General features: G+C 37.1%; 1 long non-coding RNA gene across 1 annotated transcript; it reads left to right on the forward strand.

The window, feature by feature from the left end:
• Window positions 1–2,000: 2,000 nt before the first annotated feature.
• LOC115601627 lies at window positions 2,001–6,961 on the forward strand. Its single transcript, XR_003989425.1, has 3 exons — window positions 2,001–2,166; window positions 3,950–4,135; window positions 6,818–6,961. It is a non-coding gene; the product is annotated as an uncharacterized LOC115601627 (long non-coding RNA).
• Window positions 6,962–8,172: the final 1,211 nt, after the last annotated feature.

An 8,172-nucleotide genomic window follows, 5' to 3' on the forward strand; every position in this document is an offset into this window, starting at 1 on the left:
AATAAAAAGCTATCGTTAGGTACCCAGTTAATTTCTCTGATTTCCTGGGTTGAGAGGATGTCATGGATTTTCTGCAATCCGGTTCAGCAGATTGGCTTATATTGGTGCAAAAGATGTGTCAGATCAGTAATTGTTCGTGATCAATGTGCTGAAATGATAACAAAGATAAAAGCTTGGTGAGTTTATTGGCTAGGAAATAGGTATGGGCTTCTTTGGGTGTACTGCCTTGGGTTTTTTCTCTTGCAGGAACTACAGTCCAACTTTCTGTGAAGTGACTATATTGATTATTTTGTCTTGGGCATAGGACCAAACTAACTACACTGATGAGTATCCTGAAAATCATTAGTAGTAAAATCTGTTTTCACAGCATTATATCAAGTTATAGAGGTTTCAGATGATTGGTTCACTGCCAAGACATGCCTCTCAGCTTTGTTGTTGACATTGTGACTTACTATAGAAGCAAATACTTACTCTTCTAAGCATCCATTCCTTTTCTTGCATCCAAATATTGCTATGAGTAGCCACATAAAGAGAAACTGCCATCTACTCTAGCTGACTGGGAGTTCCATTTCCCTTTTCTGTTCTTCCTCTTTAACATTTTTTTCCTCATAATGTGGGTTACAGCTTAATTCAGTTACTTAATTCAGTAAAAAAACAAACAAACCAACCCAAAAACCCCAACAACTTTCTGAAAATGAAGAAAGTGAGCCACAGGCAGCAGAGCTGTTCAACAGAATTCCAACTGCCACCACCACCGCTTCTGGCATCATGTGTGTGTATTTTCTATTTATCTTCTCTGTGAATATTTTGGTTCAGAGAGGAAACCTAAGAAATTCTTAATTTTCTCTTCACCTCTCTGTCATGACTCCTGTCAGTAAGAGCAGGGATGCCCAATAGGTTCCAGTATCAGGTCCAGCAACTGTGTTCACTGACAGGGAAGAGAAATGGTGTAGGTAGCCAGGCAAGCTCAGCACTCATTGTGCACTAGTCAAGGACATTCAACAGAGTGAACAAAAGCAGAACTCAGGTAAACATGAGGAAATTGAATTGTTCTCAAACCTTATACCAACTTTATACCTGCCTAAAATTTTTCTTTAACTGTTTTCAAACTAAAGTGTTTTTTGATATTGTTTCATTGCTTTTAAAATGCTTTTAGACACACGTGATGTGATTCAACTTGTGCGGTTCTTATAACTTGCTCTGTTTCTCTTGCACTGATATAAAGAGAGCTCTGAATGTTAAAAATACATAGATATATACAGGGAATAGCATATTAGAGATACCTGCTGCTTCTATGTGAAAACAGTATTTCCCTTTAGGGGAGCTATCTTGTTAATACCCTCCATTTTGGGGTGTGCCAGATTTACTTGATAGAATTGTACATTTATAAAAACAAAAAAAAAATAACCCACACACCAAACCCCCCCCCCAAAAAAAAACCCACACCCAAAAAATAAAACAAAAACCCTGAGAATCTTTCAAAAGCAAAATCTTTCTTTCATCAGAAATGTCATTCAAAGAATTCCAGAGGGCTGAAGCCTCTCTGTACCATGCTGTAGCAGAGCTCCTTAGCAGTGTCTCCAGCAGCTGGGAAGCTTGTTTTCTCGACTGTCAGTCACGGGACTAAGCTGCAGTGGGTTGTTACTTGATCACTAGGGTAACAAGCTGGAAAATGCTAACTGTTTTTGCTGCTACACAGGTTAGGTTCATGTCTTTCTGCTGTTAGACCGGTGTAGCCACTGCATCTGTTTGCTTCCTTCTCTGTTTACCTTCTTCCCTGCAGGACCTGTAGGTTTGATATAAAGCTAGGAAGGAAATAGAGCCCAAACTCTGCTGGAGAGAAATCCTGTTGAGTTGTCTTATTTAACTTAAATTTTTTGTGGGGGTGGGAGAAAAAGGAGGAAGTTGCTAAAACAGTTCATACTGTTCTATGTTCACATAGATCCCTGGCAGTCTGTTCTCCAGACCTGGAGGTTCAAAGGGAAACATCAGGAGGAACACCAAGAAGACAGAACAAGGGAGGTCCTTACTACAGTAAATAAATGAAAATTAGAATGTTTCTATAGTTCCCATATAGTATAGTTTCTATATAGTGCTGGGAGGCTACTTACCTGATCAGAATAGAGAAAGACCTTTTTTTCCATCCATGAAGATGCAACAGAATAGGTAAGCTGTATTCTTTGATCCACTTCATTTACAGAAAATATATTTGGAAGTGAAATAGTAATCTGAGAATTCAGTTTTAATTAGTAAATCTTTAGAGGTCTCCTGGGAATGAGACAGGAAAGGATGTAAACTTCAAGCTAAAGGCAATACAGGGGCTTATTGAAGAACTGTTTTCAATTTCCCATGAACTATGTAGTCTTTGTTAAGACAGACAGTTCCTTTCATCTAGTTCTGTCCATCATCAAACATCAGCAAACTTCATTTACAGTGTGCACCGATTGTGTTTTTTCCCACAGGAACAGAATACTATGAGAGTACAGACATCACAGAAACAGAACTTACTATTAGAGCTTAACTTTATTTTTTAGTGTATCAGAGTTAGTCTCAGGCTGTGTTTGGATATATGATCTTCTATCCCTTTGTTGTGCTGTAAAGCTTTTATATTTATGCAAATGTGGCTACATGGACAGTGAAAATGGGAAGTTTAACATCCCCATTCCCCTCTGTCACAGATAGGGAACTCTGAGATGTTTTACTGCATATTTAATGTTATTTCTAATAAACTGAAAGTCCCTATTTTAATCGTATTTGCATATGCAGTGAGAGTCTACATAATGAAGTGAAAGCATAGATCTGCATGGATTCGATGTGCTTTAATTAGGCATTTCCTGACAATCTTGTAATTTTTCAGTACTGTAAATCTAAGGAGGGTAGAATGTGAACAGAGGCAACAAACTTGACAATGATTTTACTGGGAGAGTGTATCCTTTTAAAAGTTGGACCATCTGAAAGTTCTGAAGAAACTTGAAAAAATAGTTTAAATCCCTGTTTTAAAAGGATGATTTTATTTTTCACACATGAATGGTATCACATTGAATGAGAAAAAGAGATGCTATTCTTTTCACAAGTTGACAAACTGTTTTTACATACTTCGACCTGGACCTATCAGCTGTGAGCATCTCATTTGAGATACAGCATACTCTCAATTGACATTAGAGCAAAAGATATCCAAGGATCTTCACATGTTTAGAAGATCAGTCCCTGAAGTACTGATATATTGGTTAACCTTTTCCTTCCTGATGAAATCTTGTACATTAAACAACGTTTTCCTTTCAGTAGTTTTCTTTATTTCATCTCTTTAAATACAACAAATCTTGATATACAGAGAATAGCCAGGAGATCACTGCATCCTGTATAGTATCACTTGAAATTAATTAGACATCAAGCCTCAATTAACTATACTTAAATTGGCCAATTCATTTTCTCTGTGAAGGAACCAAAACGTTTTATGTATGTTGCATGTAGGTCATTGTTCATTTCTGCTTTGGCTGCAGAATCAGCTAATGCAGACTGTCTCTGATCTCAAGCTTCATTCAGTCTTAGCATAATTTAGTAACTTGTTGTCTAAGAGACTGTGCGCTGTAACTAGGACTTTCCCTACAAATAGTTTTAAAGTACTTTAATGATGCTTTTCTACTCCTAATGCTAATCTCTGAGTTCCACTGAGATACTGCTACTTGTACAGAAAAAAAGAAAAGTTATGTTCCCTCTGCATTATATACAAACTAAAACAGGAAAAGGACACAACGGGTAGAAAACCATTTGGTTTTCAAGTGTCTCTTCTAGTACAGGGTGACTAGGATGGGGTATAGTGAAAAATAAAAAAGGAAAAATTCATACAAAATCTCTTTCCTTTAGAACTCCTTATTTTCAACTATTCCTGTAACCAGTTCTCTTCAATCCAGAAGCACAAACTAATATAATGACATGTACTCCATTTTAGGGTAAAGAAGAAATGGAGGAAGAGCTATCAACTGCAAGACTAAATAGCCGTTAACTGCATAAATGAACATGTATCCATATAATATGTAATTCATATGTATCACCAAAGCAGAGAATATTTGCAGCAACCAGCAGTGGTCGTGGTTTGTAATTACAGCTTCAAGAAACAGAGGAGCCTGTATTAAAGGTCTGGTGACTGATTATTGGAGATTTTTCACATACTGGGTAATCACCTGGCTACTAAGAAAGCGAGAAACATCCCTCTGTGTTTAAAAACACAAATTTGTCCCAATTCTGTTTAAATATATATTTGTTCCAATATGAAACTAAAATATATTTTAAAGTCTTGAAAGATTTTATTTTTTTTTTTTTCTTTTGAGCAACTCTAATCCACACATTCAAAATATGCAATGAGCATTTCGTAGGTGCTGAAGGTGTCAGCCTCTCCCCTCACATTTTTACCCATGCTATTCTCCAGAGATAACTTGGTAGCTGCCAGGGAAATTTAAGACTTATCCTGTTTTCCACTATGAACCTCGTGGTGTTATAATGACAAAATTTATGCTGATCTCTCTTTCATTAATTGTTTTTTAGATATTTCTTAGGCCAAATTATAATGGTTAATGGCTTATTAAAAAACTCATTCTTTAATATATTTATATTTTGTTATTGTCAGAGCAGGAACTTTTTTTTCTTCAGCTTCTTTAGAGAGGAACTGTGACTCGGTCTGTTTCACCTAAAAAACTTTCCACTTCCAATCCCAAAGTAGCATAAATTATACTCAGTTTTCCTTGGTTTCTGCCCATAAATTATGTAGCTCTGTCTCCGTATATTTAATTTTAATAAGGTCCCCTTACAAACTATTGGGAAGAGATGTTTCATTATTCTAGTTTCCTCAGGTATTTGATGAAGCAAAATAATTGTCCTTCTGACTTAAAAAAAATACCCTGCCTGTCAACAGGTCAGTGTTTCATATTCTACAGAAGTCAAGGTGGAACCTGTTAATGAACACAGTGTCTCACAACTGAGCCTGCTTGATGATGTTCTTTAGGAAGAGTCACCTCATGAAAAGAGAGATACTGTTCTTAAAAGGATCTGGAAATCTTGCTGTGACATTATTAAAATAGTCTATTTTTACAGGAGGGTCAAGTTGGAACAGCTCTGACGGTATGTCTGTGGCAGTCATCTTACAATGAGCACAGTAGGATAGGAAATGTCTCTTTGACTTCAATCCCATTAATAACCTTCCGCATGAGGGAGGTCTGCCAGAGGGTCTGTAATAGATTGCTTTTAGCATTGTTTTCTATTACACCTGTCATTAGCTTGTGAGACTTGAGATCACAAGGTCTTTTCAGCATATCTCAGATAGGTAACTGACATGCAATTTGGGGGGTTTTTTTGTTTTGGATCTTGTTTGCTCCATTAATAGCAGGGTCTTTAAAAATAAAATCTTTTGCTCCTGCTCAAAATAAGCATTAGGCCACAGAAAGGACTTGGTTCAAGAGTTGCCATCTCTGATAGTTTCATGTATTTTTGGCATCAAATAATAAGGCTTTAAAAATGTGAATTATTGCTGTTAAATGTTCATAACTTTTAGCTCGATGGTTCAGCAAAAGTGCAAATGTGGATGTCCCTAGAAGTTGTTAATAATTAATGCCTTTTTTTACAAAAACGTTAAAAATTGGCTTGAATTTATTAAAATCTACCCCAACTTTAAAGCTATCTTTTTGGCAGCAATCTGATCCAATATGACCAAGAACGTGGAGACTAGTTTTGTGATAAAAAGCCTCTGTTAATAATAGTGTGCGCTCTTTAAATTGCCAGATAAGAAATACTGCTAGAATATTAAAATTTTTAACACTGCCTGCTGTCACACACTTTTAGGACTTTGATTGTTGCAACTCATTTAACTTTTTCAATTAGATTCTGCTGTCTCAGGAGATGGTAAAATGCTGGTATTAAGACATTATTCCATGGATTATCTCTGTCCATCGTTCTTCCCTGCTATTACATTGCCTTTAATTAAGCATTGTACCTTTTATCAAGTGTTTTTGTGTTCCTCTAACCGCACCAGTTTGAAGTGCCTCAGCAAAACACAGATCTAATTCCCCAGTTCTTCCAGCTTTGGATCACCTTATATCTCCTTCATACCAGCTTCTAATACCCAAGGCCCCTCAGTTCTTCTGAATCTACTCCACAGTCTCTGCTCTCCCATCTTTAAGCTTGTCTTCTCCTTCTCCTCATAGGTGACCACATCTTCATTTGTGGCCTCTTTCCAGCCTCTTCGGACCCCTCCCATCCACTCTGCTATCATCATGATCCCATTGACTGAAATATCCTTCCTTTACAATCCCCACTTCCTTCCATGCTCCATCCTTAACTTCTTCCAGCCTGATCACCTCACACACCTTGGACCCTACCCACCAATCCAAAGCTTCTCTGGTATATATAACTGCTAGGCACTTTCTCTTGCTTGTGGCTGATTTCCCCCTCTTTCATATCCACTCCCCCCAGATGCTGCTGCTACAACATGTACTCCAGAACCAAATGCTTTCTTCTTCTTCCTTAGCTGGCTACATCTGCTTCCACACCTTAAAAGAACAATTCATGGAGGAGGGCAGGATGAAAAATAAACAAGAGCTCTGCCTTATATGCAGTCCATTGTCTAGCATTATAAATCTGATAGGCATACATAACAAATCCAGTCAGTTCCTAGTATAAATGCCATGTTAAGAATACAGAGAAAAAAATATTGTAATAACGTTAGAATAACAGCTAACTGTGAAGGATGTCACACAGGGGAAACCTGCTGCACATACCTTCAGCAGTGCTGCCTCACTATCTTCTCCCTGATCTCAACTCCTTTTAGGAGTGCAAGGAGACTGCTGCCTACTAGAGACACTACTGGAGCAAACTGGTGATTGTTGTAGATGTTGCGCAACTGATTCTGAATTGCAAATCGTTCATCGTCAGGTAGATCATGCTGGGAGGTTGCATCTTTTTCATACCCTTTCCCATGGTATGTATAGAAAATAGTTGAATGATTGCAGCTTTTTTATTATTATTATTATTATTTTATTCCCAAGTTGAACTTTTAAAAATGTATCTTTTTTGCCCAATATTCCTTCTCAACCTGTGTAAAGTAATGGCTTATTAATTTATTTGTTTGAAAGCTAAATCCTTCTATTGTTTTGTTCTTTTTTTCTTTATTAGAACCTAGGACAAGAATGTAAAAATGTCTCTGCTGCTGGGTCATCTTTGATGTGGACACATTTTCATCTCTGTACCCATTCTCCATTCTTAACTCATCTGAAGTGTCAAGTTTTGTCACACCCCCACGAGGTTCCCAACATCCTAAATTGACAAGTATATTGAAATTGGTGAGTCTCGATAGCATGAAGAAGGGAGAGAAAAATGTTATTTTGGGTATCCTGTTTTGCTTGTGCAGTGAATCTCCAACTTTGGAAAGACCTTTCTGTGTAGTCTCTTGTAACTGCTCTCTGGGACAGCCTTTTGAATTGCATTAGATTATCTAAATTCAACTTACTAGTGCTAACCTGAAGCATTTTCTTCTGTTTCATCCACAAGAACAGTTTGAAATCAAAGTACTTTTCATCTAGTGTTTGTATGAAAGGCATTTCTAACAGCTTTAAATTATTCTAACTGTATTTCCTTATGAAATTACAGCTTAACAAATTATTCCATAGCCTGAAATTTGTTTCACAGAACAACACTTCTTGCTGTATTCCCGTGTGTCATGGTGGTTTTTCTTTCCTCTGCTATCTTGATGTAGATACATACTACCAAAGATCCCCAGAAGACACTATGACAGTCATCTAAACCTTTGTATTTTAGAATTATTTTTAAGGAATTGTTTAATGCATGTGCCTTGACTTGACTGCCCCAGTGGCGTCACACTAAAATAAAAGGGGAAGTAGTTTCTTGACTTGATTTTGTTGATCATCTTTGGTATAGTCTCACTTGCCTGTCAAAATAAGTTGATTTTTTTCATAATTTATATGTGCCTGTGATGTGAATGTCAAGAACCTCGAATCAGGTAAGGTACCAAAATTGTCCTGGATTCAGTGGAGCAGCTTCTCCTTTCAGCAGAAATATTTCTCACAAAATTTGTTTAAAGGCACAGAGAAGTTCTTTCTTCCTATCTCGCTTTCCTCGATGATAAATTGTTGCTTTTCCTTCGGAGCAGATAGCTACATAGACAGA

Source organism: Strigops habroptila, chromosome 2 (genome assembly GCF_004027225.2).
Source record: "Strigops habroptila isolate Jane chromosome 2, bStrHab1.2.pri, whole genome shotgun sequence".
NCBI lineage: Eukaryota > Metazoa > Chordata > Aves > Psittaciformes > Psittacidae > Strigops > Strigops habroptila.